Source organism: Eumetopias jubatus, unplaced genomic scaffold (genome assembly GCF_037043125.1).
Source record: "Eumetopias jubatus isolate StellerSeaLion01/CBP00866 unplaced genomic scaffold, mEumJub1_p1.0 scaffold_9, whole genome shotgun sequence".
Taxonomy (NCBI): Eukaryota; Metazoa; Chordata; class Mammalia; order Carnivora; family Otariidae; genus Eumetopias; species Eumetopias jubatus.
The window spans coordinates 136,764,525-136,785,367 of NW_028274815.1; the positions used below are offsets into that span (position 1 = coordinate 136,764,525).

A 20,843-nucleotide genomic window follows, 5' to 3' on the forward strand; every position below is an offset into this window, starting at 1 on the left:
ATTTGTTGTCCTTTGGTAAATAGTTAATAATTTCTGGGTACCCATTGCTGGGAGAGTCCTTACAGGAGGCAGAGGAGAGTGGTGCATCTTTCCCACCCCAGTCAGGGGCTAGAAAAGAGATTCAGAGGTGGGCAGAGTTCCCTTTTCTACCTGGGAAACCCAAGGAGCTTCCCTGGAGGAGTTAGCATTTGAGACAATATGGGAAGATAGAGGAGGATGAGGGAGCAGGATTTGGGGTGGAAGCTCAGTGCTGACAAGAGAACGTACTGGCTGACGACGAATCCCTATTGTTGTTTCTCGTTTTTGTCTTTCACTTACGAGGGTGTCCTTGGGTTTTTCAGGGTCTCTGAGATTTCAGGGCTAGCTTGAGTTTTTTCCCCTATCAGTCCCCCGCTACTCTTCTGTGCCACAAACCCACAATGCACTGAGGACATTCTTGTCGATGAAGAGCCTTCCCTAAGGGTGGGACCCCCACCTTTCACCTCAGGATGTGGGGCAGGTCACCTCTGCCGTCTTTAGGCCAAGTTTCTGTGGAGGGGAGGCTAGCTCTGACAATGTCTGGGGCCAGGTTCCCTGGTTCTGAAAAGAACAGGCACCCTTTCGCCATTTCCTTCCACCCCGGTTCCCTCCCTCCCTGCAGTGGCTGTAAATCATGAGGTCGTCCATCTGAGAAGGGCCACGTGAGCTTCTCATGCGAGGCCCTACTGAGCCCTGGAATGGGAATTCATTCCTTCCCAACAAAACTTATCTTCCATACACCATTCCCAGATACGTTCCCCTCTTTTATAGTTGAAAAGTTAAAAGAACTGAATAAAATGCATTAATTTCAGGCAAAAGCTTCCCCCACCCTGCTATTAAAATTCCTTTAAGTTAACGAAGTTTATTCCAACATTCCTGTCTTAAGCCCATAATCTTCTGGACCCTCTTTAAAGCCTTGCTTGCTCTTTTTTCTCCCTACACCTCCCAACTTATAGCCCTGAACCTTGGCCAAGGCAAGTGACCATGGAAGCCCCCGGAGGCGTGACTCAGGATTTGGAGGGTACTGGGGTAGAGGACAGGTGGGCTGCCCCTGTTTAGAACACCTTTTGGGGGCCAGTAGAGCTCCTCTCCCACCAGGGGTCAGCAGAGAGCTCAGAATGGCTTTGCCCGCTCTCAGGAAGTGGGATCACTTAGAATTCTCTAGATGGAATGTAGGAAGCCCTAATGGAAAAAAGCCCCACCTTTCAGGGATATGTTAGGTTGGGGTCTCATTTTGTCCTGGGTCCCTAGGGGGGTTAGTTTTGACACCAGTCCTGCCGTCCTGTGCTTTGAGGGGGCCGGGTGCCTTCGGTCTGTTCATTTGGTGGGTTTCTTTGCCATGCTCCCAGGCCCCCAACACGTACACCCACACAGACACCCTTTTTCCTGACGGGGGACCTTGCCCTCTAGAGCTCAGAGCCTCCCACATGTGACCAGACTGCCCATTTGGGTTGCCCACAGGACTGGGAACCTGCCCCTTTCCCTTTTTCTTCCAGAAGATTGTATTTATTGTTAAAATGACATTCTAGTATGACAGGAAATCCCCCCACCCCGCCCTTACCCTGCCATGATTTTACATCTCCTTATCTCCTGTTCTTCAGCTAGATGTATGGATGTTTCTAAAGAGGGTATTAACCACGGTATACAAACCATTCTGTGTTTGTGCCCCCTCCCACACACTCTTCCTTAGAGGTTTTCCCACGGTCGCCATTGCGCCTTCCACTTCTACTTGATGGGGGGCGGGGAGGAATCTGAATTCCTTTCCTTTGTTTTTCCTTCTCTGAACTTTTGAAATCCCAGAGCGCTTGCTAACGACCACCCCCCCACCACCACCACCAACCCAAAGTTAAAAACCAACTCCCCTTAGCCAGGTCTTTATTGTTGAAAGAGAGAAGGACAGGAGGTACAGAAGGAATTGAAGACTTAAACACGGAGATCAAATGAAAGTCTAAAAGAGAAAAGGGGCCTTGGCCAAATTTAGCTCTAAGCCACAGACGGGATGCCTACCCTCTAGGAACTTACGGTCCAGAAGGGAGGATCAGGTTGCAAGTCAGGGCAGTGGCAACAGGCAGAGGGTGGAGACCTGCCAGCCTCCTGGGAGCGGCCCGCACAGCTGAGGGCCGGACCCGGAGCAGGAGTGGGAGGCAGCATCCTCCCCATCCCTCTTGTGCCCCTAGGGTCCGACGTGGGTGCCAGGAGCCCACAAAGCGGGACAGGGACTGCGGGGCTGGGGGGGTGTGCCAGGGAAAGCCTGAGCTCCGCCCGCCGCCTTCTCTCCCACACAGTGGGCCCTCTCTGCCTCCCCAGATTCCTCTCCCCACGCTACAGTGATCGTTGGATTTCTGGAATCTTTTTTTTGAAATTAGGAATTAAGCCCCTTCCAAGCCGTTTTCACATGCCTTGCCCCACTCAGTGGTTTGGTTTTGCTTTAAGAAATCTGGCACACAATGGACCTTTTTGTCCTTAAAAAAATCCAGTCTTCATGAGTTCTTTGATTCGATAATGACTCAAAGCAAAACAAAGCCAATCCTAAAGTTAAAAGCAAACACCCTGTACATTACGTATACGTCTCAGATGTTGAGGAAATCCTTAGAAGTTTACAGGTTGGTGTCCTCGAGAATTTGGCTCCAGCCAGACCCAGTATAGGCATTGTTTTCTTTTTTGTTCCTTCCTTCCTCCCTTCCTTCCTTTCTTCTCCCACCCCACCCCCCACCCCCCGCCTTTGGAAAAACAAGTTTTATTCTCCTGGGTATGTTCATTAGAGAGGGGAGACATTCTATTCAGTACGGAAGAATGGGGGGAGGAAGAAGGGGGAGCAGGGTTCTGCAGGAGGAGACACAGATTGATGGCTCTGTGCTGGGGGGTCGAGAGGGACCATCACACCCAGATGCAAATCTCTCAGGCTGTAGCAAGGAACAACACAGCAGAGCAGACCTTCAGCTTCCTGGAGTTAGTGGGGGAAAATATTTCATCAGCTGCCTCTCTGTCCTGCACTTTATTCATTAACTCAAGTGAAAAGAAAAAAAATCAAAGTCTTGTCCTAATTTGTTGCGGTGGGACCCCAGTTCTCCCAAATTTTTGCCCTTTTTTGTTTGTTTAAAAAAGCACAGCCCACAGAGGCAGAAGGGGGTTTGCTGGGTAGAGCGTGCCTCAGTTTGCTCTCAAGGCTTAGCTTCTCTCCACCAGGAAAAGTTCACGCTCTTCCCAAGTGCCAAGAGTTAGAAATGTGTTACTAATTGATTTGACCTAAATTTGTATTGCTTTGAGACTTAGCAAATGGTCGATTAGGGGCCATCGGGGCCGGGGGCGGGGGGGGGGGGGGGGGGGCGGGGGAGACAATTGTTATCCCAGTGGCCAAGAAAAGGGACTCGCCACAACTATGTTTATGAAACGGGCCTTCTATGACATTTAGGAACTGTTGCAGGGGAGAAAAGGGGGGTCGTGGTTGTTCTTCAGAGAAAGAGAAAGGTTGCTGGGAAGTGTTTAATGGGAATTTAGCATAAAATGACACGCCCGGCGAGGAAAATCACGGTTCCAAATGAAAACAGTTGTCACAAATTAATTTTACAAATTCTTGACTATTGGCAGATCGGAGGTTTACCTCATATGCAGAATTATGTCCAACTTGGCAAAGAGCGTGGAATATTGCCGGGTTCTTGGTACATTCATACCCATTTTCCCTCACTGATAAGTTATTTCCTAATTGGGGGGTTCAATTGAATGTCTAAATAGCTTTGTTTCCTTTTTGCCCTTCTAGTAGAGTCTCTTAGCTTGCGGTAGCAGTGGGTGTGTCTGCCAAGCCTCTCAGAAGGACGAAATCCTTGCCGGGTCGGTGAGTCTGCCTTCACTTGGGCATTTTCATTCATTCATTCATTCATTGATTTGTTCACTGTACACACATCGAACGCCTAATATGTGCCCTTCCCCATGGGGAAGACAAAAGTTTAAGACTTGCGGCTACCTTTGATGGTCTTACAATCAGAACGAACCCAGGAAGTCTCTGCTGAGGAGTGAACTAGGGCAGAGAGAACAGTTCAGAGCAGATGGAAAGACGGTCAAAAAAAAAAAAAAAAAAAAAAAAACTGACTTCAGAAACCTTTCAACACTTCTCCAAGCTGGTGGGGCAAACCAAATCAGTGCTTACATGAAATTATTGCGCCCTGAATCATTAAACTGCAGAGAACCCGCCAGAGCTGCTTCAGGCAAAACAAACAATGGTTATCTACATGTTGGGCAGGTAGGACAATGTAGATTTTCATGTCAGTCTGAGGCTGGAACTTTGTAAGCCGGCCGGGATGGAGCCCTCTCTAGCAGGGTGACGAGTCTTCCTCCCGGGGACTCCACGAGGCCTCTCTCCCTTGGTGTAACCCAGGGGCGATGCTTTCCTAGGGGGCTGCAGAGGCCTGGCCAGGGCTGGTGCAGACAACTGCCCTTAGTCAGCCCCTCTCTCTTTCCTGCTCTGTCTGGAGCCAGGTGGTGCCTCCCGGGATCTTCTAGGACTCAAAACTCTCTTAGGGGATGGGTCCAAATTCTTCTACCCAACCTTAGAATTTCTTTGGGATTCCTGTTCTGAGGGTGGGATGGGAAAGTGCTTGTAGTTTGCTGCCAGAGTTAACTGATGGACTGTGGAGTGCTTTTATCTTAGCTTCTAGGCTGCCCTGTATTTTAGCTGCAGACCTCCATCTTGGTTCCAGGCCTCCATCTTAGGTGCAGACCTCCATCTTGGTTCTAGGCCTCCATCTTAGGCCCTGAGCTGGCCTCCATCTTAGCTGCAGGCCTCCGTCTTAGCCCCTGAACTTTGGGCCTCTTTTTCCTGTTCTCTGATGCAAACACAGAGATTCTGTATTCAGGTAGTATAATTAGTTCCCAGTCACTGTGGAAAGAAAACACACCTTAAATTCCAGAATTAATTTCCAACCTTCCTTTAACAAATACTTTTATCTACGCATTGCTCTTGGAAGAGCATCTTACTTACCTGTAGGCCTCCTGTAATGCTCAGCACCTACGTGATCTTTATATACAAAACAAATTTTTAATGTGTGTCTACAGATAGAGATTCTTTGCTTTAGCGATAAGACCGGGGACATGCTTTTGCGTGGAGCACTGAACGGCAGGAACTCTCAGATGACAGGGACTGGTTTTGTTCCAAGAGTGAAGTTCAGATTCACAGAGTTAAGTTTTGGCCCCCCTCGTTTGTAACGTTGAACACTCTGCACCCGAGAGGCACGCGGAGCCATCAGTGTGACTGAAGACTCATTTCAGGACTTGCCTACTCAGAAAAATCAGTCGCCCAAGTTACTTTGAAAGCATCCTTCATGACAAGTTGCCAGCTTTGTAAATGCCTTAGTTTGTGGGCAGTCGGCCTACCGCATTACCAGGACACTAACAAAGCGTTGTCCACCCCAAGAGAAATGGTGGGCAGAGATGAGGGCATCAAGGCTGTGAGAAAATCAGTGAGCAGGTGGTCCCACAGCTGGGACTCAGGCCCTGGCTTCAGAGTCCCCTTCCAAAGAGATCCGAAACAGGGATGCCTGTGTTTTGTGTTCTGGGCCCTCTTGAGATGAGCCTCAGGCAAATTTGAGAAGTGGAGACTGGACCCCGGGCCTCCTTACCTCCCTGCAGGTGGCTGTGTTCGGTTCAGTTAATCCCATTAGCTGGCAAAGGCTTACAGGGCTACGCTTAGGGGAAATTTGCATTTTAATAAAGAGCTCTGTGAGGCCAAAAGAATAAAAAAAGGCAGGGAGTCACATTTTTAATGGTGGAGTCCTTAGAAGTAGAATTCTAACTGGAGGCATTGGGAAAGGATACGGGAGGGGGCCCTTGGGCAGTGGACTTCACTCCTCACTCCTTGTCCCAGGCTGCACCCCCATTCTCCCCCTCCTGGCACCCTCCCCCAGTGCAGTGAATTCATTGAATTGGCTTTTTTTCCCCTTGGGATGCTTCCTCCCCCGTTCCCCAGCTCTCCAGGTGCTACGGGGTGCCATACTGGCTTCCGCTTGGCAGTGGGGGGTTGGGGGTGGGCATCCGAGTGGCAGAGTCAGGTCCAGATTGAAGCCTTCAGGTGCCTGACTCATTCCGGCTCGGGTCGATAATAACAAGCCCCGTGTTTTCCTGCAGCATCCTCTGCTATGACACACAGAACAGTCAGGAAATAAAAGGCTCGAGCACTATATGGTTGCTTTGCTTTCTTTAAAAAAGAAAAATAATAATCATGTCGGGGGTGGTGGGGAGAAGGAGCAGGGAGGTAGGAGGCCAGGCCGGCAAATAATCCAGCAGCAAAAACAGTCTTGTTGCCCGGATGTTACATAAACAGCCCCCCAACTGTCCTGCGTTACAGCCTCGGGAAAAACTGGTGCTTAGTGACACTTGGGTTGATTTCACACCTTAGCTTCCAGTTACTCAGAGGTGCATTAACAACTAATGATTCAGTTGAGGGAGGCCTGGATTGCCATTTTGACTTGCTAGATATTAGCATACCCTCATAGAAACCCGGAAGCCTGCCAATTAAGCTCCCCAGTGTAACTCAAAAGGGGCCTTTCCAAGATGTGTGATCTTTAGGAAAAGGAAATTAAGCTAATTTTGAAAGCTCCTGACATACGAGTTTCCTTAGAATGTAAGTAGTTGAAGGCTAGGATGAATATTATGATTTCCTCACATAATATGTATTTGAACATATGTCAGGGCTTCCAACGGCAGAGCTCAGAGGTGCTCAGGGCCGTAGGCTCTTTCTTTCTTCTTTTTTCTTTCCTTCCCAGTTTTTTCGTCTTTTCTGTCCTTTGTTTTCTCAAACGTTGACATGCACCCCACCTGCAAGGCTCTTTGCAGAAAGTTCTGTGACGGTCAAGGGGATGAAAGTGACGTTTTCACCAAACGAGAGGAGACACCATTGCCGGGACGAGAGCCCGAAACACTGCAGTGTCCCTGACAAGCAGGGCTGTCACCCAGTGGCTCAGTAGCACTGGGCTGGGAGGAGGAGGGCATTTAATTATGCGTGTAAGTTACAGCTTTATTTCAAACGCAAACACGCAGGCCGCTGCCGATATTAAATACACAGTCACGCTTTTCCCCGGGAGCGTGAAAGGCATTCGGATTTTATCTTCCCAGATCCAGAACCTATTGACTTCCTCCGAACAGCTTCCTCCTGCCTCTCTGCTAAGTCAACGGGGGAGAATCAGCCGCCCCATGTGGCTGAATTGTGCACCCTGACAATGACTGGTAATTAGGGGCCGTGCGTGGAGCAGAGCCCAGAGGTGGCTGCCGGCACCGCTCCTGCCCGTTAAGATGGCTTCGCCAGCACCTTGCCGCAGAGCGAGGCCGCTCGAAACATCGATTTCCGCCCCCCCAACCCTCCCAAGGTTAGGATTCTGCTTAGAACTCTCTGCTTCCAGCTAAAATTTCCATCCCCAAAGGGCCTGATTTCAGGCAGAGAAAGGACCACTTTAGCAAATGAGAGAAGAGGAAGGAGAGGGTCATTTCAACTGCAGCAAAAATCAGCCCTGCCATTTTCCCTGACAGCACTTTAATTATGATGAAAGAACAAGATGTTTTTTGGTTTTTACAGAGGAGGCTTGTGGCGGGGGAAGGGAAGGGACCTCTGGAAGAGATGTGAGCTGCAGAGCGGGAGTGCAGAGCGCCTGTCACCAGCGTGATGGAGACCCTGGGAGGGGGAGCGAAGCCCCCCGCCCGGCCGTCCCGCAGGAGCCCCAGGTCCCGGCCCCACCTCGGGTGGGCGCGCCTTGCTGTTTGTCGCCAGGGGTGAAGTGTGACTAGGAAGGGCCCACAGGGGACAGAAGTCAGCAAGCTGCTTGGGTGTGGGCCTCTCCCTTCCTTCTGTGGGGGCGAGCTGGGACTTTCACCCCGAGGAGGAGGCCAGCCTGCGTTCTGCTCCAGCGGCTGCGAAAGCAGCAGAGGGGTTTCAAGTGGTCACACAGCCCGTTGTTGAAAACGGTGTTTTTTTCCTTAAAGTCAGGTGCCTGAGCCAAATGGACATCCAGGGCCCTTGGAGCTGCAGGGAGAGCCAGGGACTGATGCTCGAATGGGCAGAGGCCATGTCTTAGAGTGGGAAGAGAGTTAGAAAGGCAGATGTTGATAGACCTCATTCAGCTCGGGGCAAGCATCAGGGAAAGAGTCCCCCTGTCCCCCTGCAACCCTCCCGGGCTTGTCTGTAATCCCTGCCCTGATCTTAGGCATTGGGCCCACGGGGAGCCCACAGAGTGGGTTGCCACAACCCCTGAGAGGGGCCCTGGGATTCCGGTCTGGCAGCGTTTAGAGAGAAATGTAAAAGTGAATACTAGACGCGCTGTCAGCTGAAAAGAGCCTTAGCTGCTGTGAGTGGGAATGTGAGCAAGGGAGGAGCAGGATGCATCCAGGTTAGCGGTGGGGTTCGCAGGGAAGGAGCAGAGGGGAAACACACCAGACTTAGAGGGTGCATTATTCCCTGCTCCTTTTCACCTCCCTGCTCCGTTTAGGGCTCTTTCGTGCCATGCACCGTACAGTGCTGGCTGTTTCCAAGCCTCCAGCACGGAATTACACAGAGCAGGAGACATGATTTGAACCTGCTCATCTCGGCTGCTTTTGTGTAACTGAATTACACAATGTCTCGTTAAAAGTGATGTCGCCGCCGCCGCCGAGCGCCCCGCGGCCTTGAATTAAACACCGATGGGCATTATTTCCCTCCAAGGAGGCACTCTCTGCGGCAACTTCCCCCAAACAATTTGTGATTTTCCAGGGCTCCTTAGTCCCCTCGCTAAATTGGCGTGCTGCTAGAGACACTTCTAATTTTGATGATTATTAACGGGCAGTGGATAATGAAACAGCGGGGACTTAGGGCTTTGTGGTAGATGAATTATGGACATTTACGAGTAAAACCACTTTATTTCTTGAACTTAACAAGAGGATTAACAAGCAAAATGCCACATCTGTAGAATCTTAGAGGAGGGGGCTGCGGTCGGGACTGCAGGCTGGGCTGAGATGCCTCCTTCCCTGGAACCACTGCAGTCTCCCCGTCTGAGCCAAGCCGAGATGCAAATTCTTGCTCCATCCAGATACGCGGCGATTCTGCCTGCGACAGAGATGGGGGCACCATGATCGTGCTGACTGCAATGGACCAGTTGAGGAGAAGAGATCAGAAAAATATGTCTAAACCCATTCCCCTCCCTTTTCGCTTGGAAAATAATATTAGGAGCCAGCAGTTCGGTCTGCAGGGAGAAACACTGGAGGACAACATCTTGAGTTAGAACCCTTGGGGCACTTCGATATTTTATTTTATAGTGATTTTATAATTTGGAGGAACAACAACAACAAAACCAGACAAATAAGATACAGAAGCTGGCAGAATCGGGCGGGGGGGTGGGTGGCGGTCAAGGCTAGCCCACTTTAGGAGATTATGCCTTTCCAATACCAGAATGAGGACAGAGTGAGGATTTCATCCCCTCTTGGAAAGAAATAGGCACTTCGGGGAAGGGAAAATATCCCGTTCTTTGAGAAACACAGTGAGGCGATCGGTTAATGTCAGGCGGCGGTGGTCATAATCCTGTCTGGAGAATTGGTCTCATTTCTCATGTCAGAATTAGTATTGGTTGAGATTAGATGGCTTCTTAATTTAGACCAATTTAGACCATTTACATTTTATACAGTGCTAAAAAGGAGGGCTCAGGCCACTGTGTGGCAGCAACAACGCCAAATAAATAGGAACAGTATAACCTTTAAAAACATCCATTCTTTCTGCTGTGGCTTTGTTCTGGCAAATTTTGAGTCATTTAGCACAATCTGAAAACTCAGATTTTCATTCCTAGAAAAATGTAATGCTTTCCACTGTTCCTATCGCTTCTTCTTGCCCACAAATTTCCTGTTCTGGTGACCTTCTTGACTTGAGTTTTTTGTCTTCTTCCCACCGAAGCATCAAATCAATTTGGTCAAAAATGTAATCGTGAAAAAGCATCTGGTTGTTTTGTCTACAGCCAGCCCGTTGGCTCGAATATCTCAGAGGAACAGCTCATCCAGCCACCTACCCTGACATCACCCCAACACAGCCCAAATGCCGTAGATAAACTTATTTTTTGGAACCAGAGGGAACAGACCTAGGAGCCAGGCTGCATCTGAGGGACGAGGAAGGGAGGGCATGAACAAGACATCGGAGTCTCTTGCTCTCTCTGCAGTGGCCATGGGAAGTCTGCCGAGGGACGGTGGGGATGGAGTAGCAAGCCGATGAAGGCAGGCGCCGGGAGGCAGAATGGTGCCAAGAGACATCTTTATGGCTTGGCTCTCGGCAACCTCATTATCAGGGTCAAGATTTGTCGGGTGCCTGAAGCCATCTTAGAATTTAGAGGAAGCTGAAGCCACCAGCCCTTGTTTTGTCTTAGGTTACAACCAGCTCAGTCCCACCGGGAAAAACTAAGGATGAGAAATTGTAGCTTTTATAGAAAAAGGAAAAATGTCCATGATTCAGTTTCTCAAAAAAAGCAGATGCCCCCCCCCCCTTTTATCTCAAAGTCACCCAAACTAGAACTAGATCATGACTCTTTTCTCTTTTTCTTTCTTTCTCATGTGGATAGCCAATTTAGACTCTCGGGGCTGCATTTTCTTCCGCTCTTCCCATGCGGTCAGCAGCCAGGCAGGTGGAGGAGGAAGGGGATGAGAAGAAGGGGCAGGAGAAGGGTCCGGGCCCCCTTGGCGCACCTCCCCCGTGCCCTCCGGTCTCGTGCACTTCATGTCTATTTGCAAACAGCTCAGACCAAAGCAGAGCGTTGATATTACCCCCAGATGCTGTCTCTAAACCAGTCTTACTTTCCCTCCGGGGCTCAGGCAGGGCAGAGCCCAGATGTGCTCAGACCTCCGAAACCACCCAGCCTTGATCCTTTATTTTTATGTTATAGTTACAGAACCTTGAAAAGGTGTTTTCAGCAGTTTACCCCATACCGAGAATTTCAGGAGAGAAAGGTCAAGAATTGATGACTTAGATATTTATTAGTAGCCCCATTAGGCAGACCTCAGAATTCTAATAATGGGTCTTTGCCAGACAAATCAGTGTCATGTTCCTAAAAGGAAGAGAAAGACAGCTGGGTGATTTCACAGAATTACCAGGTATTGGGAGGAAGGTTAAGCACGGGTTCCATTACGATAAATTAGAGTGATTGTTTGTTTGTTTCCCTGGGGTCTGCGTGCCGCGAGTAGCTTTTTTAAAAATTTTTCATTTGCAAGACGCGCTGTTTTGCTCTGCACGTTTTAGAAATGACATGTATATTTTTCTCCGCAAATCTCCTGCCTTTGGTGTCCATTTTGGAAACTGGGTGTTGGTTGCAGAATTCTCTCCTCTAGTCCTGTCTTCACCTTCCTTTCTCCGGAGTTCCCCTCCCTGCTCTCCACACCCTCAGTAAATCTAGCAGATGAGTAGCTATGCCAGGTTGAAGAAAACACATTTATTTGACACATTTAAAGATGTGCAAGGAAAATGAAATATCAAGGTATTTTGTATTGAAGATTCAAGCGTTACGTGTCCTTGGGGATCACACTAGTTAGTCAACAGTTTGGTTGTTTTCACATTTTGCATTCAGCCAACTTGTGGCAGCTCATTGAAATGATATATTTAGAGTACTTACTGACTTAATTACGAGAAAGCCATCTAAGAAACTCACTTTTAAGGCTGAGAGTGATTTTAAATTACCCTGCTCTGGGGCGCCCCCCTGAGGCATGGGTTAATAACAACATGGTAGGAATTTGGGGTCAGTTAGGTTTTTCTAGACTTGGGGCTGGTTTTAATGGTGGTGAGTAAATGGAGTATCCATTTAACTTGCAGATCAGGTGTCTTTGGGTCCCAACTGAGTTTTATATCAACTTCCTTTGAAAGGTTCTTTAACAGCTATGCTTTTGGAGGCAGTTCTGGGGATCCAATTATTAAAGAAATCCTGGTACTCAGAAGGCAGAGATTACCTTTTAAGAATAAGAAGCAAAAAAAAAATCTAACACGGCTTTAAGTTGGTCGACACCTTCAGCCATCATCTTAGTGAGAAGCACTTACTGGGACCTACTGGAACCAGTTTCCAAAGCGGGAGATGTGGCAGTGATCTGGAGCTGGTCCTCTATCCATCAGCTGTCTGGCACCATCCTGCCAGAAGATAGGGACCTGGGGCCTTTGCAGTCAGTGGGACGGACCAAGGAGCGCCTTGTCTAGGATCCGTCTTGCCTTGACAAGACCCACTTCCTTCTCTCTGTAGACCAGGACACCCTGTGGGAGTCGTCCAGTTTGCCTGGGCCAGGCTGACATTTCAGAGTTGCCCTCTTCCCAGCGTGGTGACATCACCCCTAGAACTCCCAAGGTTTGGTCTAGAGCCTCACTTGGCCTCTTTCACTGCTTCTAAGTTCCCACGAAAATCAGCTGCCTTCATGGGTGACTGCTGATTTCTCACCCCAGAGAGGACCAAGGGCCCAGTGCAGCCATACCCTCGTGGCCCTCACCCCCAAGGTCTTCATGTCTTATATATGCAGAGGGCTAGTTTTCTAGAGATCTTATATCTTGGTGTTAGGTCACTGCAACCCTGGGACAAAAAGAGCTATAATTAGTATGTTACAGATTAGACTCTGCGTTTCTAGCTTTGTACCACTTCCTCTAATAATACCAATTTTGGTGACACATTTCCTAGAATCCCGGGCTTGCTTCAATTGCTGAAATCCTCCAAGAGGCGATTATAGGACAGACCTGTTTGCTTTAAAACCTGGAAGGGTTTGGTCCCGATCAGTTCTCCCCACTCCCACCTTTGTGGTCTTTCCTGGGTCTCTCTGGATTTTCTTGTTTTATGTTCAGGGAGCTATGCCTCCCTCCATTCTCCCCCGAGGCTGGTGTTTTTGTTGACGGCTGAGCACACATGGTCTCCTCTGTCTGTGGCAAAAAGCGCTCGCTTTCCTGGCCGGCTCCAGAGTCCCCACCAATTAACTGGGGTGGGGGGGGTGGATTTGAGTGGGGCACCACAACCTCAGCCAAGCTGGGCATACATCAAGTACACCTGTCACTCGAGCCGGTGTCCAAAATTCAGCCCTACGGGTCACAGCTGTGGCATTATTTCAGCATGAGCAATTCAGTATTTAATGTTCCTTAGAAAAATAAATCATTCCAAGCTGCTACTGCTCACCTATTAACCCTTAGAGGATTTCAGAAAAGGAGAGGTGGTGTCATCCGTGGTGTGCCTGGCTTACAGGGGTAGCTCGTCCTCCCCGGGGTTGCCTCTCCGGGAGACGGCTTCTTACATCGTGGAGAGCAGGGGCCGCAGAAACTGAATGCTCGGCTCTGCTCGGCTGTGCGGCAGCCACAGCCTTCCGGGGGGAGAAGTTGGGCTTGAGTTTCATGTCTGTCTTTACCTGCATAGTATAGGTACTGCTTTCTGCAGAGCTGTGGCTTTGGTCTCTGCCCTCATCCCTGGCAAGTCATAATTTACAATTAAGTGCTGGGACGGGGTTGGGGGGAGCTCATCATTAATCAGATCTTCTCATTTTATGCAAATGGCCCCCAAAAGCAGCACAGATTTTTAATTTGTCCTCCCAGTCGCTGGGCCCTTCTGTCACCTGGGTCTTAATAAATGAATTGGCCATCTGCAATTAATCCACGTAGTGCGGATCGTTTGAAAGCTGAGTTGTCTGCCTTCTGAAAGAAATTGGCTATATTTAGGCTTTAAGGCAACCCTGCTTTGTGTTCTTTGTAAAGTCAGCGACATTCTTTCCATTTTTTCAGTGTAATTAGCACAAAAGGAGCCGTAATCTGAGAAGGTAGTAGAGACTAAGGCAACCCAGAGGCAGGAATGTTCAAGAAAGGGGCAGAGGCAGCTTTCCCAGTCCTGGGCGGCGTGCAGAGACCCCGAGACGCGGCTGTGGCTAGGGCTGAGGTCTGGAGCTCATGGAAACATCTCCTTCTCATCTGATCCCCAGACTGGTGGCAAAATGCTTGATGCTTTGGCTGAATGATTTTCTCCTCCTAACTTCCAGAGGTCGGCAAAGACCTCAGGAAGCCACAGCACCAGTGGGGTTCTGCTGCTGTTGAGTGGGCTCCTGAGAGGCCGGTCAGGATCGAGCACGCTGCTGACCCCGTAACCTTGGGGAGGGGTAGTGAGGGGGGTGCAGCCTCGGGGCTCCCAGCAAACCCTGAGTTTCACCAGATGGTAGCTGAATGGAGTTTGTAGGGCGGGGTGGGGGGCAGCCAGGAGGAGAGCCTGGGCTTCTGTGGAGCCTCAGTGGAAAGGAGGAGGCTGCCCTCCCCATCTGGGGGCCATGCTGTTTGTGCCCCCGATGGTTTGTTCCCCCTGAAAACAAAAACCCAGGGAAATAGGTGGAGCCTCACTGTAATTACACATTTTTCTATTTCAGTCTAAACGTGTGTGGGCAAACACAAAAAGATGAAAAGGTAGATCCATGTCTAGATGAAGCAGGCATGTGACTAATTATGTCACATGAATTGCTTCATTCAGGGTTTACCAACAGCAGATAGAAATGGGACTAGGGAGGGGGCTCCAGCCGGGAAGGCAGATGACACCCCAGCCTGGCGGGAATCTGGGGGATGGGAGACAGAAGCTAGTAACTAACTGCAAGGCTATTTGAAAATGATCACCCACATTGGGTTAGTGGGTAAACAGAGTAAAACCCAAGACATAAAACTTGTATCTAGAAGCTGTCGCATTTGTGTATGTGTGTACACAAAGCAGCATTTAGCGAAAGAACATTTATAACCTGATTAATCCAGAGTGTTTAACGCTCTAAACTCTTAATTATAGGGGGCTGAATTTGAAGAATTGAATGCAATGGGGAAAAAAACTAAAATCTTTAAAATCAGAGCAATTAAAGGGCCTCTTTAATCTGAGGAGGTCTTATTAGGACTTCAGCGCTCTATTGATTGCGCCAACTTGCTTTTTGGTTTTTTCCTGTTGATACTTGTTTAGTAAGAAGTCAGATCAAAATGTCATTTAAATAAGGCACCCTGTAAATGAAAATAGAAGTTAGCTGGCCCTCCCTCCACCGCTCCCCATCCTGGATGAGTTTCCATCCTCAAGGCCAACTTAAAACTTCTAAGCAACAGGTTTTGCCATTACCTTAGCCCTCATGAAAAAATTTTCCCCCAAGGGGAGTTAAAGATATTTTAAGTTTAGGAAGATTAATTTTCCTGCTATAGGGCAGTAACACTTGTATAGCTTTTATTTTTTTTTTTCTCAAACCCAATTATGATCTCCAGTAAGTGGGTCCATGGGTTTATGTTTGATGTCATTGTGCCCCTAATCCAAAGTGTTTGTCCATCTAGAATCTTAAATCAAGCCTAACGTGTGTATCATATTATTTAGGTTTAAGTTTTAAAAGGAACAGAGTAAAGCACATAGTCTCTTCTTGATTGTTTCCCCCTTTTAAGGTAGATGGTGGCTTTGTTAAAAGTCTACTCCCACCCACTCTGGGGCTCTTGGGGATGTGGTAAGGAAGGGAAGGCACTCAGGGCCCTGGAAACTGGGCCTCTAAGAGACCAGAAAACTTCCCTCATAAATGGGGCCCACTCATCAGGGTCAAGAAAGATCAGTAAAGGGCCAACAAGTCCCAGTTGCCCTCACATTGTGCACCACTGTTTCAAGTCGATGCTTGAATGGCATCTCAAAGCACTCGCTCAAGAAATTGGGTCCAAACACATGGGCCAGTGTGGTCCCACATTCCTTTTGGATCAGCTTTGCTTTGAATTTGAAACAAATTGTTTTGAAATTAGTTGATGGCAATTAAATAGGGGAATGTCACATGGCAGATACTTAATTCCTTGACTTCAAATCTTCTGAAATGAAGTTTTCCTAATTTAAACATTGTGTTTAGTTTAGAATGCAAGTTTAGAAGTACTTTGTGATTGACGTTACTAACTAGGGAATATGACAAGAAAAAGAAATGCCCCAGGTAATCACTGCATTAGATTTTAAGAACTTTATGGTCCTAAGTAATAGGATCTCTTTACCAGGGATAATACTGGGTCTTAATTCTTGGCCTCATCATCTACATAGCACATGTTTCAGGTCACATTCATTTGCAACAATTTCAGTCATTCTACATAAATAAAGTGCAGACTGTGCTTTAAAGACCGAAAACACCATGAAAGCACTAAATACTATTAAAATCTTATAGCTGAGGTTTCTGTTTCAGTGGAAACCTATTTATTGTTTCCTAGGCTATTAAAATATTATTATATTTTCTCTGGGCTCTTTCCATGACCCCAGTGGTTGAAAGGCCAAGAACACCCTTGTCCAAAAACTGAATTACATCATTAAGTGTAACAGTATTTTCAAGATTCCAAGCTATAGCTTGGAAGGCATTAGACAAGGCATTCTTACTCAGACAGGAAGATGCAAAAGAGCCAAGGAACACATCCCTCCATAAATATGAAGCTTACAAGACCACACAATTTAAACCCAGACATGTGAATTCATTGTTGTAAAATGTGTTAGAAAGAACTGTTGCTGGGCCATCCCTCTGGGTAGTGTGTGACACCATCTGTTTAACCAAGCTGTATCGTTAGGGAACCTAGCATTTTAGGTTAAGGGTGTGTTATCCCAACTTGCTGGCTTTGGCATGAAGCAGGTCACCTGAGCCAGGGACCTGTGCCCTCCCTAGACATTTGATACCCAGGACATTCTGGCCCTTTGCCCCTTTCTGGAGCCTGAAGTTTCCACGACTTACATCTCTCCCTGAGCCAAATAAGAGGCCCCTTCCATTAGAAAACTCTAGTCGAAATGTTCCAAGAATTATGCTAATGGATTTCTGTCCTTTCAGAGCATAAGCCAGGTCCTTAAAACGGCAGCGACCTATTAGAATAAATTACTGATTCATATGAAAAGGTCACGCATGGTGGCCTCCAAATGTGAAAGCCTTTTTTTAAAAAATTAAAACTTTTAAGGCCTGGGCAGGTCAAATGCTAGACCAAAAACTCTAGGTGGTGTCGGCTCGCCACACCAATTAAGCAAAATCTCGTCTTTCAGTTTGTGTCGGGTGAAAACAGAAAGCCGAACAGACCACAAACGGGCTTGTGTTCCAGAGTGCTCCGTGTCATTTGCTTACCTGTAAACCCTTGATTCCACCTACTGTCATTTATTTACAAAGTAAATGCTTTATTTGTCCATCAGTGGTCATAATGACATATAGGTGAAACTTACACTGAAACAAAACAAAATCCTCTGGAGGACAGCCTGCTAGGTTAGAAGCTGAAACGACTGAAGTCTGACCTTGCTCGATACATTTCCGGGACAATAGTCCTAATTGCGCCTTGCCTGGAATATGTGTCTGTGTGTGACCTGGGACAGCGTCACCGCTTTCAAAGTTTAGGTATGATGTTTATCCAAAAGGGGGGAGATGGTAACCCACCTCAAGGATTTCCAAATAAGGAGATGGGGCATTATATTCACTGTAGTGATGTGTAGCTACTGGCACAAGTATCAAGGTTGTATTGGTTACTGTTTACCTTGTTCCTCTTAAATACAGTGTATTTGTGTTTTGCCACATTGTAAGCAGGAAGGAAGATGCTTTTGAACAAATGGAGCATAACAGAAATTTCTGGCCTGTTCCTCCTCCTTATAAGTCTTTGCCAGTTTTTAAAAATGACAATCAGTGAATCAAATTCAGCCAAGAAGTTTTTATTTAATATAGGAAGATATAAAACTTGGGCCTTGTCTTCAACTAGTTTCTAATCTAGTTGGTGAACGATTGTGAGTCATGATCTCTGCAAAGAGCCACAGAATCGTTGCTCCGAAGGCCTTGATGCCGAGGTGGCTTATGGGCCCACTTTGGGTCAGTGAGCTCACTATTTTTATCCACTCTGGTTTAGGTAAAAAGTGTCAACCCTGGAACAGTGGTTCTTTTGAGCTCTTTTCAAAAGAAGGTGTATTTTTGTGTGGAAGAGGGGCCAGAATCCGAAGTGTGATAAAGAAGACCTGGCTAAGGTTGTGCGGCAGCGGGCCAACGGCGGAGAAGTTCGGAGGCCCTGGGTGAGGTAGCCACTGCAGGTTATGAGGGTCTGGCCTGTGGCTTCTGCTTCCTGTTCTTCATTCCAAGTGTTCTCTAGTGACTTTGAATTGCCCTCTGTTGTCTTTCAGATCCATAGAAAAGAGGCCTTGTAGAACAGGGATAGAAGTGTACCTGATGGGGCCAAGAAAAATAGTATGTGACATCTCCATCTGTCACACCTTTTCTTACTTTTGGGAAAGGGGATTTCAGTCCTTCTGTTGAATGGTTACCAGTGTCTGTTTTCAAAGAAAACTTAGAACTGTACACGACAGTTTGCTCAAGGCCTGTCGAAGTATCAATCTCCTCATACCCCTAGGTATGTTAGGTGTGTTTCCATTTACAGGTAGGCTTCCTTCTCTCTTTTCCCCTAGGCATCGGAGGTTTGACTGACTGTTGAGAAGTCAAATAAGGTCAAAGGTGGGAGAGAGTTCATGACTACTTTGACCATCTGGGTTTACTGGCAGGTAGGCCTGCCACCCACCAAAGGCAGTTGCCATGTCTTAGCCTAATCACCTGGGCTACTACTCGGGCTCACCTGGGCACAAGGTGGGCCGCATGGACCACATGTATTGAATGAATGAATGAATGAATGAACTGCACCCAAGCAGACACCCGTGTGGCAGCAAGTGGCTCATCCAGGGTCCCAGGAAGAGTGAGCCGCTGCGGTGTTTGAGAACTTTAGCATCACTACTCTCAACCCAGTGCGCTCTACCACGTCCTAGTGTGGGGTCACGTTTATAATAGAGTTATTAAACAACTTTCAAACAAATTTGTGTTCAATAAACTACTTTTCCTTCTGTTCCAGAGGCCCCCGCGGTGCGCAGGCCGGGCCACGGATAACCAGGACACCCCGGCCCGGCACCTCTCCCGCCTGGGAAGACGCCGCGTGCACCGACTCCGCAGCCTCGGCCACCGCTGCTTGGCTCTCGCGTCGCCGGCGCACTGCCTGCCTCCAGCTTCTTGTCGCAATGCTAGCTCTGCGCTCACATAGCGCCTCTCACCACAAGATCTGAAACCCTTTCCAGGCGTCGCGATTAATTAGTCTTGCCGACACCTACCTCCACGGGCACGCGCCGCCGGGGAAGGGAGGGGTGGGTGGCGGTCCCCGCGTGCGCTAACCGGGAAACTGGAGGTAAGGAGGCGCGCAGCCGGGGTAAGCGCCGCCGTCGCACACTTTGCACGCCGCCCAGGGCTACACCACTCACCGAAAATTGGGAGGCAGGTCTGGGAGGCGGGGTCCGGCGCCCACCGCCTTGGGCGCCCCCGCGCCTGGCGCTGCTGCGCCCCCCGCGCCCCCTACCCACTCCCGCACCACCCGCACAATGGCCCGCACCCCCTGGGTGCGCGGCGCCCCGTTTGGGTGCGTCCTCGGCGGGCCGATTTTTCGGCTTCCCCTTCGGTTTATAGGGGCCGCCGCTGTGGGTCCGTCCTCTGAAGAGGCTGGGGCGTCATCGGGCTGGTTAGGAGCGCCGTCTTCGGCGGGGACACTCAGTCGCGTCGGCACCGCGGAGCGGGCTGCGTCAGGTGGCTGGCCCGGCGCGGCGCTCGCTCCCTCGCTCGCTGGCTCTCCGGCTCGGGGCTGCGGCGCCGGCTGGAGCGAACCCCTGTCCCGGCGCGGGGCGGCGGCGGCGGCGGCGGCGGCGGGCGGCCCGCAGGCAGGCAGGCAGGCACTGCCTTGCGTGTGAGTGCACCTCACTCACATGTAAGTCCGGGTGCACCGTGGCCTCCCGCGGAAGTGCGAGTCGCCCGGCGCGGGCAAGAGCCACCGGGGCCGGGACAGGGCAGGGGCGCCCCGGTGCTGCCGCCCTGCCCCGTGCCTCCCGGGCACCCCCCAATTCTCTCTTTTCTCTTTTCTCCTCTCCATTGGCGTGCCCAAGAGCCAAACCGAGGAGCGCCTGAGGGTAACAGCAAACTCGTGCCATCGCGCCTCTGCACTTTTCTTTTTTGAGTTGTTTGACATTTCTCGGTGCTTTTTGGTTTCTCGCTGTTGTTGGGTGCTTTTTGGTTTGTTCTCACCCCTTTTTTCGTTGGCTCATCCTTTTTGGCGCTAACTCTTAGGCAGCCAGCCCAGCAGCCCGAAGCCCGGGCAGCCGCGCTCCGCGGCCCCGGGGCAGCGCAGCGGGGATCGCAGCCGACTCCCCCCCGACACGGGGCGCACGGGGTCCGGCCAGGCCGAGGCCGGGGGCAAGCAGGGCGCCCGGGCCAGGCAAGAGCCGGGCACCCCGAAGTGGCCGAGCCACCATGCTGAAGATGGCCATGAAGATCAAAGCCCGAGCGGCGGAGAGCGAGAAGAAGACGGCGGCGGCTGCGGCCGAGGTGGCTGCCGAAGCTGCGGCGGCGGCTGCAGCGCTGGCCGAGCCGAGAGAGCCGCTCGCGCCACGGAAGAGCGGGGACGCCGAGAAGACCCCGAAGACGGCGCGGGAGGCGCCCCCCGAGAAGTTCCTGACCGAAAAGGAGCGGAGGAAGATGGAGAAGAAGCTGCTGGAGCAGAGAAGAAAAGAGGAGAAGAAGAAGGAGAAGGAGAGGAAGAAGTTGGAGAAGATGCAGAAGAAGAAGAAGAAGGCGCCCGAAGCCCGGGAGGAGGCCCGAGGCCCGGAGGCCGCCGCCGCTGCCGCCGCCGCCGCCGACGAGGGCGCCGCGGAGGGCGCCGGCGGGGGCGGCGAGGGCGCCGGCGGCGGGGGCACGAGTAGGGCCTGGGCCGCGTGGGACACGGACTCGGGCGACGAGGACGACGCCTACTACACGGCGCCGCGCGTGGGGGGCGTCGTGTGGCGGCCCGGGCCGCTGAAGGCTGGCGCGCTGAGCGCCCACCTGCCGCTCGTGGTCTT

At 50.0% G+C, this 20,843-nt stretch overlaps 1 protein-coding gene across 8 annotated transcripts in view; it reads left to right on the forward strand.

Annotated features, from left to right (window-relative positions):
- GNAS (GNAS complex locus) overlaps nt 1-20,843 on the forward strand; it is a 54,065-nt gene that overhangs the window by 12,958 nt on the left and 20,264 nt on the right. For 2 of the 8 annotated variants that reach the window (XM_028089107.2, XM_028089108.2), the window contains exon 1: nt 19,649-19,717. The exons of 5 other annotated variants lie outside the window; for them this stretch is intronic. The gene's annotated coding sequence lies outside the window, so the exon portion shown is untranslated. Of the gene's footprint in view, nt 1-19,646; nt 19,718-20,843 lie in introns of those variants that run through there. One more of the 8 variants, XM_088026819.1, reaches the window with a different exon arrangement.